Source organism: Mytilus galloprovincialis, chromosome 4, assembly GCF_965363235.1.
Source record: "Mytilus galloprovincialis chromosome 4, xbMytGall1.hap1.1, whole genome shotgun sequence".
In the NCBI taxonomy this organism is placed as follows: Eukaryota; Metazoa; Mollusca; class Bivalvia; order Mytilida; family Mytilidae; genus Mytilus; species Mytilus galloprovincialis.
The window spans coordinates 58,270,164-58,288,515 of record NC_134841.1 but is presented as its reverse complement, the minus strand read 5'-3'; the positions used below and the strand labels follow the sequence as shown (position 1 = coordinate 58,288,515).

The 18,352-nt window shown below is 31.1% G+C and overlaps 1 pseudogene; it reads right to left on the bottom strand.

Moving 5' to 3' along the window:
• Window positions 1–669: 669 nt before the first annotated feature.
• LOC143071054 (cilia- and flagella-associated protein 206-like) lies at window positions 670–17,560 on the bottom strand (annotated as a pseudogene).
• Between the last annotated feature and the right edge of the window lie 792 nt (window positions 17,561–18,352).

The window sequence follows — 18,352 nt, the reverse complement described above, 5'->3', positions numbered from 1 at the left end:
CACATCAAGAGAAAACAAAAACAAACTGAAGACAAAACTATTACTAAATAAACAAACATAATTTAGACAATTATACGTCTTTTAAGGCCTTGTTGATCAAAATCCAACCATAAATGAGGGTCTGGATCTGGGGGGTCTGTTATTCTGTAAACATTTAATTTTCACCCCTTTTTTCTCTAATCTTCAAATAATTAACCCCTTTTTTTCTCTAATCTTCACAAAATTAACCCCTTTTTTCTCTAATCTTCACAAAATTAACCCCTTTTTTCTCTTATCTTCATTTTTTTTGCCCGTTATTCTCTAATCTTCATTTTTTAAGGGCATTATTCTTTAATCATTTAACCCCAACCAAACCCTCATAAATGCCCTCAAAATATTTTTTTGAAAAAAATGTGTTTTTGTATGAATATATAGCAAAAAAATGCAGGTGACAAATACTTTTGGCCAGGTACTGTATGTTACAAAATAAAGAAACAGACAAGCTTTTTTAAAATCTACAGGTTAATAATAGTACATTTCAAAAGTTGCATTTGCAAAGCTTTATCAAAAACATTTAAATAATATTTTTACTTGTCTATTAGACTTCAATACTGTGAATTTTACTTACCACTATCAAATTTTTAAATGATAAAATATTGGTTAAAAACTAATAAAGAAGCATTAGTATTCTTATGTTTGCATATACATACTTTGAATGGCTGTGTCTCTTCTCATATTACTCAGATTAGTTTGTACAAAGTGGGTTATTCTTGTTCACAGGTTAGCCTGAAATAAAACAAACAATAAATGCATAATGACATTTTTGGTGTTCATTGCAATGTCCAGTTTGTGGTTTTATTGGGCTATTTGATTGTCATCTTATTGGCATATCTGCATCTCCTTTTATACATGTATACCCAATTTAGTTTAAACATATTTTATTTGATGAATTATAGCAAAATGGATTAGACACAAGTAATTCAACCTTATGAAGTCTTTTCCATAAAGGGTGTACCCAATCTTTCATATGTAAATTTTTACCATGTTGTATTACAGCTTAAACCAACAAAAAATGTACCAAAAGCTTCTAGAAATCATTTGTGCCTTTGGGAAAGACTGTATGGAAGCTCTAGTGTTTGGTGGATGTGCTTGTTGGTCTACTGTCCCACTGACTTTTACCACACATATTCTTTTTTAAGTAAATTATTTCAGGATCATACTACAAATAAAAAAAAATTGTAATATTTGGAACTCGTTCTGTTCTTAGCTCATGATTTGTTCCTCACCAGTTTAATTGCTTTCCGCCGTTGTTCCCTTCATTCCATTCATAAGATTTGACAATATTTGTCTCCATGAAATGTGTGTCTGTCTGTGTGCAAGACTGTCACACTTTGTGATTGGTTTCTCTACCATCCGACCAGCATCTTTGCCCTATAATAGAATCGGGAATATTACCGGTACATAGTTTTAACAGTTATACTTTCTTTCTTTGATTTATATGACATAATGTATAGATCTTTGTTTAGAAAAGGTAAAATTTGGAATCAAGATCAATTTTTAAATCAGATTTGGTTGACCTAATGGATACCAGATATAATAGAATCGGGAATATTACATAGTTTTAACAGTTATACTTTCTTTCTTTGATTTATATGACATAAGGTATAGATCTTTGTTTAGAAAAGGTAAAATTTGGAATCAAGATCAATTTTTAAATCAGATTTGGTTGACCTAATGGATACCAGATATAATAGAATCTGGAATATTACATAGTTTTAACAGTTATACTTTCTTTCTTTGATTTATATGACATAAGGTATAGATGGGACAAGATCCCTAATGCGCCTTGAAATGAGGAACTCAAAAGTCACGTGTAAACAAAAATTCTCTGTGTAGTGATATTTGACACTTTTCTATGATAAACAAGTGACTGAGCTTAACCATTTGAGTTAATTTAGAAAGTAGGGGAACACAGAATAAATGTGTAAAATCTATGGAGCTATTAATGTGTTCAAAGTATTAAATTTTCAAAGAACTTTTTGTGTTAAAAATGGGATTATTTACCATGAGGAGCCGCATCACAAAAGGATACTCGGGGTTTGCTAATTTACGGAAAAAGTAATCTCACTTCGTACCCCGAAAATTTAACCACATATGTCAAAATGTCTCAGCTTCGAAACGAGCCATCACACATATCCAAGTTAACGATATGGACTGAGCAACAGAAGAAAACGTTACCATTACGGCCTATGGAAAAACTAATGCGCATCTGTACCCAGATCTTTGTTTAGAAAATGTAAAATTTGGAATCAAGATCAATTTTTAAATCAGATTTGGTTGACCTAATGGATACCAGATACTTTTTCAGGAAGTCATACCTTCAAGTTTTCAACAGTCTGTTAACATTGACATTTAACTAATACTGTAGGTTTTTAATGATCAAAACTACTATGAACAAGAATGTGTTCATAGTACACGGATGCCCCACTCCCACTATCATTTTCCATATTCAATAGACCGTGAAATTGGGTATAAAAACTTTATTTGGCATTAAAATTAGAAAGATCATACCATAGGGAACATGTGTACTAAGTTTCAGGTTGATTGGACTTCAGCTATATCAAAAACTACCTTGACCAAAAACTTTAACCTGAAACTTGCACTTTCATTTTCTATGTTCAGTGGACCGTGAAATTGGGGTCAAAAGTCTAATTTGGCTTTAAAATTAGAAAGATCCTATCATAAGGAGCATGTGTACTAAGTTTCAAGTTGATTGGATTTCAGCTATATCAAAAACTTCCTTGACCAAAAACTTTAACCTCAAGCGGAACGAATGGACGGATGGACGAACTAACAGACAGATGAACAGACCAGAAAACATAATGCCCCTCTACTATCGTAGGTGGGGCATACAAATATATATATTTCAACTTTAATATTTATTATAAATTTTGGTGATTGTATTCCTTAATATTTTTTTAAAGGTTTAAGGAGGAATGCTATTGTTAATTCAGATATTATTGCATACATTTATTATTGCGATTTTGTAATTTTAGACTAAAATGCTATTTTAAGGTAGCACAATACAAAGATTTTTTCACTACCAATCAGACAACTTTAAACTGATGTAATTCATTTCATCCTTCTTTATATTTTATAAATGTGGGTACCAAAAGAAAGAAGAAAGACTAATCTTTCAAATTGTGATAGTTTCATTATGACATAATTATTACATAATCAATTGTTATGTACTGTGGATTCATTTTTATTCGTGGTATACCAATTTTCGTGGGTTTCGTGGGTCACAGCGAACCACGAATTTAAGAATTCAACGAAGAATAATCCCGAGAAATGTGTATGGAGTCGGATGTTTATTTCTGGTTATGTTATGCAGTTCTAGTATAGTGTTGATTAGCGATAAACATTGTAACATAACACATGTTTTCTATTGAAAGAAGATACAAGTATTTTGATTAAATCTATAATAAATATATCGAATATCAGTGATAATTTACTTTTTGAAATTGATTAAAACTGTTCATGGAAAATAATAAGTTGTTAATTACCGTGTCATAGTTTGGTTTATCAGTGATTAAAAATCAATAGGATTAAGTACGGGGATATTGCCCGTAGGTAATATTGTTTATGGCAGGAACATTTATTTTCACACCTTATACTTATATCACTGTTTATTATATCGTGATTAGGGAAATGAGCTTTCAATCATAAAGTTTTGAATGCCTTATAGAATTCAGACAAGAATTTATTAATTGTAAAACAAACAAATAATTAGTTGTCTCTGTCCATTATTGTAATCGAAGTTATCAATGAACACTTTAAACTAGAATGACCAAGCGAGGATTTTGACAATTCAAAACTTTTTCAATGAATTCCTCCTTTTTTGTTTTGTTTTATAATTGATCAAACCAAGGAGGTAATATGATCTCATAAATCAAAAAGAAATCCACGAATTACGTATCTAATGTTTTGTTGTTGTAATCAGCGATCCACGAATTTACGTATACCACGAAATGCCTTTTTTTCTCTATCCACGAAAATTGATACCCACGAAAATAAATGAATCCACAGTAATTAGTTGCAATATTGTGATTTACACACTTGAATGAATTTAGCGTCTTTGTTCTTCATAGCATCCCAAAATATTTTTTAGGTTCTTGTACAACACAGCTTGACCTCCAAAACCCTGTCTCGGATTTCCAAACACATCAATAGAACAAATTTTATACCACATTGCATATGTTTCCTAACATGCATGTTACAGAATAAGTGTGACCCATTCTATCAAGCATTCATAGGAATATGAAACTTTCCTTTGAAATATGAATTATTAGTTAACTATTTATGTCATTCAATATGACAAAATCTTGTGTGTTTTTTTTTTTTTTTATCTCAATAGAAATACTTATCTTAACAAGTGTTGATGTGGTAATTTGATTATCATATAAGTATTATTATTATAATTTATACCTGTGAGTAAGGTGTTATACTGGCAAATTGTGTATGAAGTTTTAATAGCTGTTTTAATTCTGGACTTCTTTTTACACCTTCAGCTACCAGACGAATAAATCTAAAACAGATATCAAACAAGTCATTAAGATTCAATCATAGACTCAAGCAATAACCTGAACATGACCATTTTACATTTGACTTCTGAAGACATTTCAACTATATATATATATAGCATTTTGATATATAATCTGTAAATCAGGAACTGCTAAATTCAGCTACCATATTTGAATTCTGGTTTTGATAAGAAATATATATCCACAATTCTTTTTTTCTTCAAATAATGGCCACTATGATGTTAAAAAAGTAACAATCAATCCTTAATAATGTAATAATGATATATTAGCTTTGTGTCTTAATAAAAGATAATCCATTTTGTATTGTTTTACTATCTATGATTCTTGTTTGTAATAAAACCTATAATTGATGATTGAATGTTGCTAAGAATAACTGACTATAACCTTAAATGTAACATAACAAAACTTACCCATCTGGGTTTTGAGAAAATTCTGTTGCTGCCTGTTTATTGCTGAATCCATAATAATGATCTTTATTTCTAAGTACACCAATATCTGGGTTGCTAGGTAACAGTAATCTGTCAAACTTTGCTAAAGCCCAAGCACAGTAACCCTGTTAACATGGTTAATGAATAAACATAGTAATGACCTTTGTAAACAAGAAAATTAGTGTCAAGGTTCCTAGGAAAATTTTTCAGTTAAGCCTCGAACCTCATTATCCCAGCTTGAATCTCAATAATGATAGTCATTGTCTCTTGTTATTTTTTCATTATCACTGTCCAGTTTGTTCTAAACATGATTAGAAAAGACAACATTTTTAAAGTTTGTGATAAGTTGCATGCACTTGTTACATGTTGGAATGCTGCAAACTGACCTCTAAACTTCTAATTTGCATAAATCAAGTAGCTGCTACTGCCTCAATCACCATTTATAACAAAGTAATCCTTTTAGTATACCATGGCTTAAGTCAAAATTCTGTTCCTTTTTAATTTTGTACCTATTTACTTTTTGTGATATTCTAATAGCAATACCCTTCAGATGTATATGTGTGTAAAATTAAGAAATAATTCATGGCAGCCGTAGATTTGTTTTCATTTAACCATGGGTTGGGCATTTATATTCGTATTTCACCCCTCACTAACTCTCAGGGTAAAATAAACGAATATAAATGCCCAACCCATGGTTAATTGAAAACAGATCTACGGCTGCCACGATTTTTTTCAATTCAATTAGGACAAATTCGGTAATTTTGTTAGCCATGATAGCCCTATACATACTATACTATTTTGGCTGTTCCATTTTACCCAATTTTGATAATATATTGTAATATGAGTAATATTATATAATTCAATGATTTTTTTTTATAGCATTTTTCACTTATATAATTTCTTTCAATGGAATTTTATTTGTTCTGAGGTATACAAGGAGCTTTAAACCCTCCGGTATTTACATTTGATTTTTTGTTTACGAAACCTATACTTGTCACTTCACTTTGTTTCGTTGCCATGCCAAGACAATAACATCATTTCGAGGAATTTTCATTTTATGAAAATTTTACAAGGAAAAATAAATAGAAATGGACTGATTTGTTAATTTTGGTGTAGAATAGAGATAAATAATATTGTATCTGAATCTTAGCCTACCTAAACTTGGGGTTTTGATGTTGAAAATTTAGAATATCTGGCAGTACAAATAAGTTAACAACAAGAAAACTATGAACAAGAAAACTATGAACTTATGACATTTAAAGATCTAAGAAGATACCATTCTTGTTTATATATTTTTAATAAATCAATTATAATAATGTGAAATAACTTACCCTATATTGCAGTGGTAATTTGTTAAAATGCTTTGTTGTATCTGGAAACAACCAATCCAAATCTTTAAAATCACTAGGATAATTTTCTCTCCCTTTGACTGAAAAAGAAAGATTTATCTCCCCTGTCACAATATATTTATGCTGTTGAAAATGTTGATGTAAATCCTGCTGCAAAACATTATTTTGTATTCTTCTAATATACATATTGACTTTTCACATTGAAAAATTATTTGCCCAGATATAATGACTGATATTTGGGATATAGGATGTATTTTTTTTCCTCCATTTACTTGCAAAATAAAATTAGTAAAAAAATCTTTATTCTTTCAACTGAGCTTTGAAATGTAAAATTTGAAAAATTAAATGTGTTTATGTTGCCGTGTAATGACCTACATTATAATAAGTGTGAATAACTATTTTGAAGGAGGAAATAAATTTCATAAAATATAATCTATTCTTTGTTGATCTGATTTAATGATGTCTCCATCTAAGAAGGGAGTCAGTATCTCATCTGTAAATAGTTCTCTGTGACCCTATTGAATAAGAATAAAGGTACATTTATATTATTATATTTTTCTAATGTATATTATCTATTATCAATTTTACAAAGTAACAAAAAACTTGGCATACAACTAAAGGTTCATAGAACTAAAACTGAAAGTTTAAAAAATGTATTTATCTATTATCTATTATTTTATTTTCAATTGTAACTGAATAAATTATTTCTTAAATTTACCTTAAAATCATTGAATCTTCAATTACCTTACATTTTTTAAATACATACTTACTTATTGCAGAGAACTAAATAATTGAACTTCTTGACATCTTACAAACAAACAAATATCTTACTAAGAACATATACTGACTTTCTAGGGAATATATTTCTGAGTGACTAATTCAACCTACCCTTGTAAATGGTTCCAGATTAGCCAATATGTTGCTAAGAACACCTAACTTGATGGATACCTACCCTTGTAAATGGTTCCAGACTAGCCAATATGTTGCTAAGAACACCTAACTTGATGGATACCTACCCTTGTAAATGGTTCCAGACTAGCCAATATGTTGCTAAGAACACCTAACTCAATGGATACCTACCCTTGTAAATGGTTCCAGACTAGCCAATATGTTGCTAAGAACACCTAACTTGATGGATACCTACCCATGTAAATGGTTCCAGACTAGCCAATATGTTGCTAAGAACACCTAACTTGATGGATACCTACCCTTGTAAATGGTTCCAGACTAGCCAATATATTGATAAGAACACCTAACTTGATGGATACCTACCCTTGTAAATGGTTCCAGACTAGCCAATATATTGCTAAGAACACCTAACTCGATGGATATCTACCCTTGTAAATGGTTCCAGACTAGCCAATATATTGCTAAGAACACCTAACTCGATGGATACCTACCCTTGTAAATGGTTCCAGACTAGCCAATATGTTGCTAAGAACACCTAACTTGATGGATACCTACCCTTGTAAATGGTTCCAGACTAGCCAATATATTGATAAGAACACTGAGTAATACCATCTCATCTTGAAAACCACTCCACAACTGTGACAGATGAATGAACTGAGGCTGTAACATAAAGCAAGATAAATTAAATGTCTTCAATGGTCAGCTAAATGGGAATATATATATTTGATGCTGCTTACAAATGTTAAATATTTCGAAAAAGGTACATGTATAGCATGTGTTGTGAACGTTTAATTATATTTCCATAGTTTTGTTTAGCCGAAAATATTGTTCCCAGCAAAATTGACAGTTTCCTATTTTGCGTTATGAAATTCCGCCAACATATGGCATTCGGGAAACATCATTTGTTTTTCAGTTGTTTTTAATCCTACATTTCATTAGTAACTGCATTTTACCTGCTTTATATTCCTAAATCGGTGTAAAGTCGGATGAAATTGTCCATTCCTTAAATATAATTCTATGTTTACATTCTCGATAACTTTAATAATAACATTTAACCTTGACCGGCAACAGACTATATTCTTACACGCAAGGATAAGGCCTGCTAAGAACTATAACCAGATGCTCCGCAGGGCGTAGCTTTATACAACCGCAGAGGTTGAACCCTGAACGGTTGGGGCAAGTATGGACACAACATTCAAGCTGGATTCAGCTCTAAATTTGGATTGTGATTAAATAGTTGACACAGCATAGGTTTCTGACACAGAATGAATGTGTTCTAATGAACTTAAAATTTTTGTTTTCTCTTAGAGCAATTCACTATGCTGTTGAATATTAATCCTCTCAAAAAAATGTTTGAAGAAATTTTCTTTTTTATTTATGAAATTTCAAATGAGAAAAATTGAACCCAATTTTTTTAATCACATCCCCCTTTCCCTTATTCCAAAACTAATCTCAATTAAAATTTCTAATGGAGTTTGCAACAATAACTACTCATTTAAATACATCATAAAATATTAAGATGTAAAAAAACTGCTTGTTATCACTGAATGGTAAAGATTATTTTAATTTATCAGTTGGTAGTAAAAAGTGAATATACATTGTATATTGTATATAACAAAGATTTAAGTTGATTCTGGACAAAGAAAGATAACTCCAATTAAAAAAAAATCTTGCTATTGCACAATATTTTGCAATTAGATATTTCTTGCAAATGTCTTGCTTACTATTCTGGACAAAGAAAGATAACTCTAATTAAAAAAAAATTTGCTATTTCACAATATTGTGCAATTAGATATTTCTTGCCATTGCGCAATACTGTGCAATTGAAAAGACTTGCTATTGCACAATACTTAATATAATAATTTTAGATCCTGATTTGGACCAACTTGAAAACTGGGCCCATAATAAAAAATCTAAGTACATTTTTGGATTCAGCATATCAAAGAACCCCAAGATTTCAATTTTTGTTAAAATCAGACTAAGTTTAATTTTGGACCCTTTGGACTTTAGTGTAGACCAATTTGAAAACAGGACCAAAAATGAAGAATCTACATACACAGTTAGATTTGGTATATCAAAGAACCCCATTTATTCAATTTTTGATGAAATCAAACAAAGTTTAATTTTGAACCCCGATTTGGACCAAATTGAAAACTGGGCCAATAATCAAGAATCTAAGTACATTTTTAGATTCAGCATATCAAAGAACCTAACTGATTCATTTTTTGTCAAAATCAAACTAAGTTTAATTTTGGACCCTTTGGACCTTAATGTAGACCAATTTGAAAACGGGACCAAAAGTTAAGAATCTACATACACAGTCATGACAGTTAGATTCGGCATATCAAAGAACCCCAATTATTCAATTTTGATGAAATCAAACAAAGTTTAATTTTGGACCCTTTGGGCCCCTTATTATGTTGGGACCAAAACTCCCAAAATCAATACCAACCTTCCTTTTATGGTCATAAACCTTGTGTTTAAATTTCATAGATTTCTATTTACTTATACTAACGTTATGGTGCGAAAACCAAGAAAAATGCTTGTTTGGGTCCCTTTTTGGCCCCTAATTCCTAAACTGTTGGGACCTAAACTCCCAAAATCAATACCAACCTTCCTTTTGTAGTCATTAACATTGTGTTTAAATTTCATTGATTTCTATTTACTTAAACTAAAGTTATTGTGCGAAAACCAAAAATAATGCTTATTTGGGCCCTTTTTTGGCCCCTAATTCCTAAACTGTTGAAACCAAAACTCCCAAAATCTATCCCAACCGTTCTTTTGTGGTCATAAACCTTGTGCCAAAATTTCATAGATTTCTATTAACTTAAACTAAAGTTATAGTGCGAAAACCAAGAAAATGCTTATTTGGGCCCTTTTTGGCCCCTAATTCCTAAAATGTTGGGACCAAAACTCCCAAAATCAATACCAACCTTCCTTTTGTGGTCATAAACCTTGTGTTAAAATTTCATAGATTTCCATTCACTTTTACTAAAGTTAGAGTGCGAAAACTAAAAGTATTCGGACGACGACGCCAACGTGATAGCAATATACGACGAAAAATTTTTCAAATTTTGCGGTCGTATAAAAACCGGACTTTTCTTGTAACGAAACGAATTTTGAACCAAGCTTGAAAGAATCCAAGAGGTAATAACGCATACACGAAAAAACACATTCAAACGTTTTAACATATTGTATTTCATTTACCTGTATTTATTATTATTGATACTTTTAAAAGTTGTTTAGTCATTATTTAATATCCAGAAACCAAAGATATTGTTTTAAATTAAAGATTGGCAACAATCTTTACAGCATGTATGGTCAGGCAAAAAAACAAATTTAAACAACTGAATAATTCATGTATATCAAGGAGTAGGTCCAGTAAGACCCCTTTTTGGCCCCAAAATATAGCAGTTTTACAAAATTGATAAAATGTTAACTTTTAGTTATTTATTGGAAAGTAGAATGCTTCTGCTACATAAATATGGGCTGTTTTTGACAATATAATGCACATATATTGGGTATTGGCATCATTAAGTCATGCTAAATTACTGAAATCTTCACAATTTTAGCATTTTAGTTAAATTTTAGACGGTTTCCGTCTTAAATGAAAGTGGCCGCATTTGTGTTCATTCTTAATATTGAAATGTAAGTTGTATTTGATGATAAAATACATAACATATATGAAGATTGAGGATGAACATGGATGCGGCCACTTTCATTTTTGACAAAAATCATCTTTTTTTGGGCATATTTGATATAGATTTTTCATATTTAAGCTTGAATCGGAGCATTTTTAATGACTAAATCAGTTAAAAATCTTTCACATAAACTAATTGAATCAACTGAAATAGACACTTAAGTGTTTAAAAGTGTCCAAAATCTTTTGTCAGATGAACCTGAAATTTGAGGCCAAAATCGGCCCTTACCAGGCCTTTGAAGGAGCTAGACATAATTTCCACTGTGCAATCCAGTTTTAAATGATGTTTATTATCATGTAATTCATACAGGATAAATGCAAGTCAAATTCAAAGACAATCAAGAAACTTTTTTTAAAAATATGAATATTTTACCATTCTAGTTAAGGTATGTAAAAGTTTGCTGTATTTTCACGACATCACTTGACTTGATGTTATCAGGACATATTTGTTAATTAATATGCTGACCTTTATTTCCCACATTTCGAACCGGATTTAGATCTTAATTCCAATTCTTCTAACTTAACAATGTTTTGTTTGTTTTTTGTTCAACAAAAATACATTTTATTGTGGATGAATACTTACATAAACTTAAGCTGTAGGCACAGCCATTTTTGATTGCACTGTCAGTCTGTGGCTTGTAGCTGCTCCATTCTAGTTGCTAATTGCTTTTCTAAGGATTCTACTTGATAAGCACAGCTAAAAACATCATTCTAAAATTCAATTTGAATGCTTGTAACCTAAAAAGTCTATGTTATGTCGGTGTGAAATGATATGCTAATGATTGCTAATCAGTTACTACAATACTGTCTCTGTCGCTGTCATTGTTTTAAAATTTACTTGTATTCAATATTATCTTACAAATACAGATCATAAAGCATTTGAGGACCAAGAAAACCGATTAATTATAACCAACATTAATCATGCATCAACTCAAGCTTATCTACTGATATAGACTGATGTATAGTATGATTAATGGATTTTCTTGTCTATAAGGCACAGCATACTATGATATCAATTTTATCTTTGTTATTTCCAGTAATATTTTTTTTATATTAACATATTTTAGATCATAAACAATTTGACTAATTGTCTTTCTCAAAGCACAATAAAAGTGTTGCTTTTCTCAAAAAAAATATTTATCCTGCAGTGTATTGAACTATATTTAAACAGCCACCCTTTGTTTTTTCCCTGCCAACATAACAGAATCAGATGTCTTGATATGATATAGATGATGAATATCAATTCAAATCTACTTACTAATATAACTCTAAGGAAAGCCTCATGTTGTCTTGTATTTATCAGTGATTTCTTTAACAACTGGGTGGATGGACCTTCACTTGATTCACCAGAATGCATCTTTTCCATCAAATCTACTTACTAATATAACTCTAAGGAAAGCCTCATGCTGTCTTGTATTTATCAGTGATTCCTTTAACAACTGGGTGGATGGACCTTCACTTGATTCACCAAAATGCATCTTTTCCATCAAATCTACAAAAATGCAGTAACAATAGTTGATGCTGTAACTGTATATATGTATCAAGTGGAATTATAATAATTTTATATATACATTTTTAAACAATAAACATAAAACTTTCAAATTTTCTAGATAATTAAGTCTGATTAGATGGCTTAGATAAAAGAAAATGGTAGTAGAAACTGATGTCTGCTTTCATTCATAAGGTGTCCCATCTTCAAAGCAGCCATATCTAAAAGGACAAGGTTACCTTTTAACCTAAACTTTCAAATGAAAACAATGTCACACAAGATAATCATGAGTTGTCTCCCATGTTCATTTGTCCATCATCAATTCTCTATGTAGTACAGTGCTGAAACAAGAATTCAGCAAAACACAGTTACCTGTATATTTATTGGCAGCACACAATGTGGGTGGATTTCTGAATCTACATTCTGTGTTGTGGCAGGTACTGCTTTATCTAAAATGGCTGGTACAATAGAAAGACAAAAGATGCCATGTCAGTTAAAAACTAATGCAAATGTGATGAATCATTTCAATGTTGAACAGATGCTACTATCATTTTATAATAAGACTTACTGTTTATAATTTCAAGAAAACTGATTCTTCAAAAGTTCAGTAACCTGATTCAATATTTCTTTTAAAAATGGTGCTAAATGTTGCTGTTTAAAATAACCATGATCAGACAAAATTTATCTCTAAGTTATCATGCTCTGCCTCCATTTTCTTGAATTCAGAATTTCAAAGTACATTTTTTTTAACTTTTACATTTATTGTCTAAAATCTTGTGAAATTTGCTAAACGAATTTGAACATAAAACTTACAATCATTAATTTCTTCTCCTCCTTTACCACATTCCTTATTGAACAGTCTAATACCAGTCACAATCATTGTCAATTCCAGGAGTTGTCTTTCTTTGTCACGCTTTGTCAGAGACATGAAAGTTCCCAATTCTGTTTGTGGGTAGACACTCTGAAGATCTGCAGTTGCCTCCCTTACTACAGCTATATATGTAGGGCTACCAAGGCCAGATCTTAATAAAACAACTGAGACAATTTTACGATACAAGCTTTCTAACTCTTCTCTTGTTCTTGCCCTAATGTCTGTGATTTCTCGGATCACTGGTTGTAACCTAGATTCTAAAACTCTTCTGTGTTTTTCTAAAAAGTCAGCCTAAAATTAAATAATAATTTCATCAACATTGAATAGGTGCTGATCTTCTTCATTCATATTTCTCATTTCCTATGCAGCTGCCAGTTCTTTTTCCTGCATAGAACCTATCGTGCATGTATTTCCACTGAGCCTCACTGAAAATTACTCTTTTTTTCTTGGTTTTAAGTGCTCAACCCTGACGTAGCCCACTTTCTCCTACAATTGATGGTATTGACACTGACTGGGTATCATTTCTTGGTTTTAAGTGCCAAACCCTGACGCAGCCCACTTTCTCCTACAATTGAGTCTGATGGTATTGACACTGATTGGGTATCAATGAAATTTACTTCTGTGTCACACATAATTTAAGCCTAAATGTCATGCACAGAAATGACTTGTACGTAGTTACAATCTCCCAGCAGAAGGTGGTTATCCAATGTCTCATTAGAGCTAAATGATTTGATGCAGCGATCTTTAGGACAATCATACTATGCCTTAATTCTAGGGTCATTTTACAAATTTAAAAGTACGTAAATGCACTGAGGTTTCATTTTCAATCATGACATTTATCTAAAATATAGCTATTGACATTCAGTATAATAACTTTATGCTTATTTCATCCAGTTTGAAATATTTTCCTTATATGATTTAACATTTTCTTAATTATAACAGCTGAATGCAACATTATTATTTAGGGTTCCTTACCTTCAGTATTCAAAGATCTGCTGACAGTTTCCTCATTTGTCCAGTTCAATTTCACGAGAAGTTCAGCTGGCTTTGGTTGAGACCCAAGTGATTTCCAAGGAATAAGTTAATTGTCCTAAAATAAATAATTATTTTTTCTACAAATAGGAGCTAAATGATAACGTACCCTTAGATATGAATGAAACACTTATCAAAGTCATCAAGTCATTCATGCAAAAAAAATATTGGTCACACTATATATACTTACAGTTTTCACTTTTATGACTTGTAATGGCTTAGTGAGGGACAGATGGACGGACAGAGTATTGCTGCAAAAGCTTGATTAGTTACAAGGTTAAAGTGATCAAATTATTGGGTTGAATTATAAATACTTCTTAAAACTTCTACTGATAAAGTATGATATACTTTGACAGGTCTATAATTGTTAACTTTTCATACATTGGGACTTAGATGGATAGTTGTCTCATTGACACTCATACCATATCTTCTTATTTATACTGGTATATGAGAAAGTATCTTTATGTAATTCACAGAACCCTTGACCTTTTCCTATTGTGTAAGCTTTCCATACTCTCAATCCATCAGACACAAACTGGAAATTATGAAGTTGGGTAATTCCTGGAATTGATTTCATATTGTTCTTTTCACCATCGATAACAGTTACTTTGTCCACAACTATAACTTTAAATTGACCATTTTGTCTTGCATCTATGGCCTAAAAAATATACCTTGTTGATACATGTATTTAAAACACATTTTATATACGACACAAAATACATTAGTTGGGTTTTTATTTTATGATATAACTTCATAATTTCATAACAAAGTCAGCATCCACTTGTGTCTGTACAGTACCATTTAAAGTATGTCTAAACAGACACAAATACAGGAAAAGAGAAATCACAAAACTATTTAACACTGTTTTGTCACTGAAGTTTGTCCATCAATTCATGGTTTAAAGGACTTATGAAGTCTGTTTACTTTAAACAATTATCATACAAAACAATTTCATTTTAAATGCTAATAAAAAGCTTCCCTGAGCACAGCCTAAAACAGCTGCAGAGATCGAATCCTAATTATTTGGGGCAAATTTGGACACACAATTCAAGCTTGATACTGTGAATTTGGATTGTGATCAAATTGTTGATATATTATAAGTTTCTGACACAAAATAAATGTGGACAAAGATTTAACAAATCTATTGTGCAATAACTGTTGAAGATTTTTTCTTGAAACTTTTAAAATATATGAAATTTGAAAAAAATATAAACTTTGTAAAATAGAACCTTGTAGTACAATTTTAGAGAGCACCATACACTTAAACACAAGTTATTGTCTAGAAAGTAGAAAACTATTAAGTTGTTTTGCGGTCATATAAAAAATTATGAGATATCAAGATTACTGGAAATATTTACAAATTTACTATATATACATACTACTTTGATTTCTTCAGCTGAAGTAACACCATGACCTTCATTTATGTATTGCTTGATAACTGACTTAAAATGGGAGGCTCTACGATCACATTGCCCTAAAATAAAGAAACAAAAAACTTTTAAGCAAATTAATTTAGTATCTGCACAAAAATTTGTAGACAGTGTCATCTTTTCAACTTTAATTTGTAAAGAAATTCATTTTACATTTTGCCAATCTTTTGTGAGCGGTCCTCATAATGTTAAGTTTTGAAACAAAATAAATTTTGAAATGACTCAATGGTGAATTTCTTTTTTTGTCAAGTGTATATAATAAATGCTGCAGATCATACCTTTGCCATCCTGAGCTTATGAAAAGTTGTTCAATTTCAGTTTATTGGCAACATCTCTTCTGAGTGAAGCCATCATTAATGTGTTTTTATAGCATCCTGCATTGTCTGAATATATGTGGATTTCTTAAATATCTGGTATCAAGGTATGAAGATCAGCAACAGTATCTTTGATCAGAGATGATGTTATAGGGGAATCTTGAGATATCTGAATAACAAAAAGTTGACTTAATAAGACAAATGATAATATAACAAGACACATATTTCTTAACTTAAACTTGAAACAACAAATATTTCAAACTTTGTTTCTGTTTTTCTTTGCCACACTTGGGCACATACATGTAAATTCTTTCTACTTCCTGACAATTATTTCCTACAAGTTTATCTTGTAATTGTTGTAGCGCAATTGTATTTGATTAAAGAGTTTGTTAACATATCGTATTAGTTATTCTGTAATTTGTTAAAAGCCCTTCATCTGTGAGTAAAAAAGGCATAGGTTTAGAGCTACTGTTTGCTATTGGTGCTTTCTTTTTGTTGAAGGCTTCCATGCAGGTACTTTCTGATCCAGAAAAAAAATAATAAAAGGGTTGTTGCAATGCATTTTTTGTTTTTTCTTGTTTCACTGTATGTGATTTTACATGTTGTTTAAATATGCACATTTACTACATAGTTTGATATATACAGTGACAACATGATCTTATCACAATATTCTAAAAGTTAAACATAAACAATTGGTTAGTGAATTAAATGGTATTTTAGCAAGTAGAAATAAAGAATTCATACATGTGCTGAAAATATTTGCACATGTGTGAATTTTTTTATGCATCCCTGTTCTTTAAAAACTGACAAGGAAATGCGCCAGTTCATGCCTCTCTTTGCAAACCAGTCGGTTTGACCCTCCCTATATTTTCTTGGCATCATCTTCATTGCCCAATCACAGGTCACTAATACTTGTCTATCTTTCAAATCTCATACAAGACCTTCATTGCCCAATCACAGGTCACTAATACTTGTCTATCTTTCAAATCACGTACAAGATCTAACCTTGCATCTTCTTGGTTTCGTGATCTCATTAAATGGGCTTTCCAGTCTCACAGTAATGCTATCAACAGCTGACTCAACCTAATGGAAGATTAATAAATAAAAAGTTGTAACACTTTAAGCACATTTCACTATGTGCATATTGAACAAAGGACACAGAAGGATTCATGACAAAATTGTGTTTTGATGTCGGTGATGCATTTGTAGATCTTACTTTACTGAACAATCTTGCTGCTTACAATTATCTTTACCTATAATGAACTTGGCCCAGAAGTGACAGTGGAAAATTTAAATTATTAAAAATTTACTATAAAGAGCAATAACTCCATAAGGGGTCAATTGACCACTTTGGTCATATTGACTTATTTGTAGCTCTTACTTTCATTGACATTATCACTGTTTACAGTTTATCTCTATCTATAATAATATTCAAGATAATAACCAAATATGGCAAAATTTTCCTCAAAATTACCAATTCAGGGGCAGCAACCCAACAACCCTTTTTATCTGAAAATTTCAGGGCGGATAGATTTTGACCTGATAAACAATTTCACCCCATGTCAGATTTGCTCTAAATGCTTTGGTTTCAGAGTTATAAGCCAAAATCTACATTTTACCCCTATGTTCTATTTTTAGCCATGGCGGCCATCTTGGTTAGTTGGCCAGGTCACCAGAAACATTTTTTAAACTAGATACCCCAATGATAATTGTGGCCAAGTTTGGTTAAATTTGGCCCAGTAGTTTCAGAGAAGATTTTTGTAAAAGTTTACAGACGCTGGATGTCGACGGACGATGGATGCCAAGTGATGAGAAAAGCTCACTTGACCTAAAAAAAAAAAGGAAAACCTCTCTCAATGAAATGGCATTCTAAATCATAACAACATAATTATGCAATCATGTTCTAATTAATTATTTTACAGTAGGAAAAACATGTATAGTACCTGAAAAAGTACTGCATCTTTGTTCTCCTAATTCTAAACCAGGTGTTCCGCAGGGCACAGCTTTATACGACGGCAGAGGTCGAACCCTGAACAGTCGGGAAAAGTATGTACACAACATTCAAGCTTGATACAGCTCTGAAATTGGATTGTTATAAAATTTTTGACACAAAATAAATGTCAAGATCTTACAAATCTATTGTGCAATATTGTGCAATTTGAAGTATTTGAAGTATTAAGAAGTATTTATCTTATAAAGTAATAAATAATATATTTTATAAAATTAATACAATGTATCTCATAACAA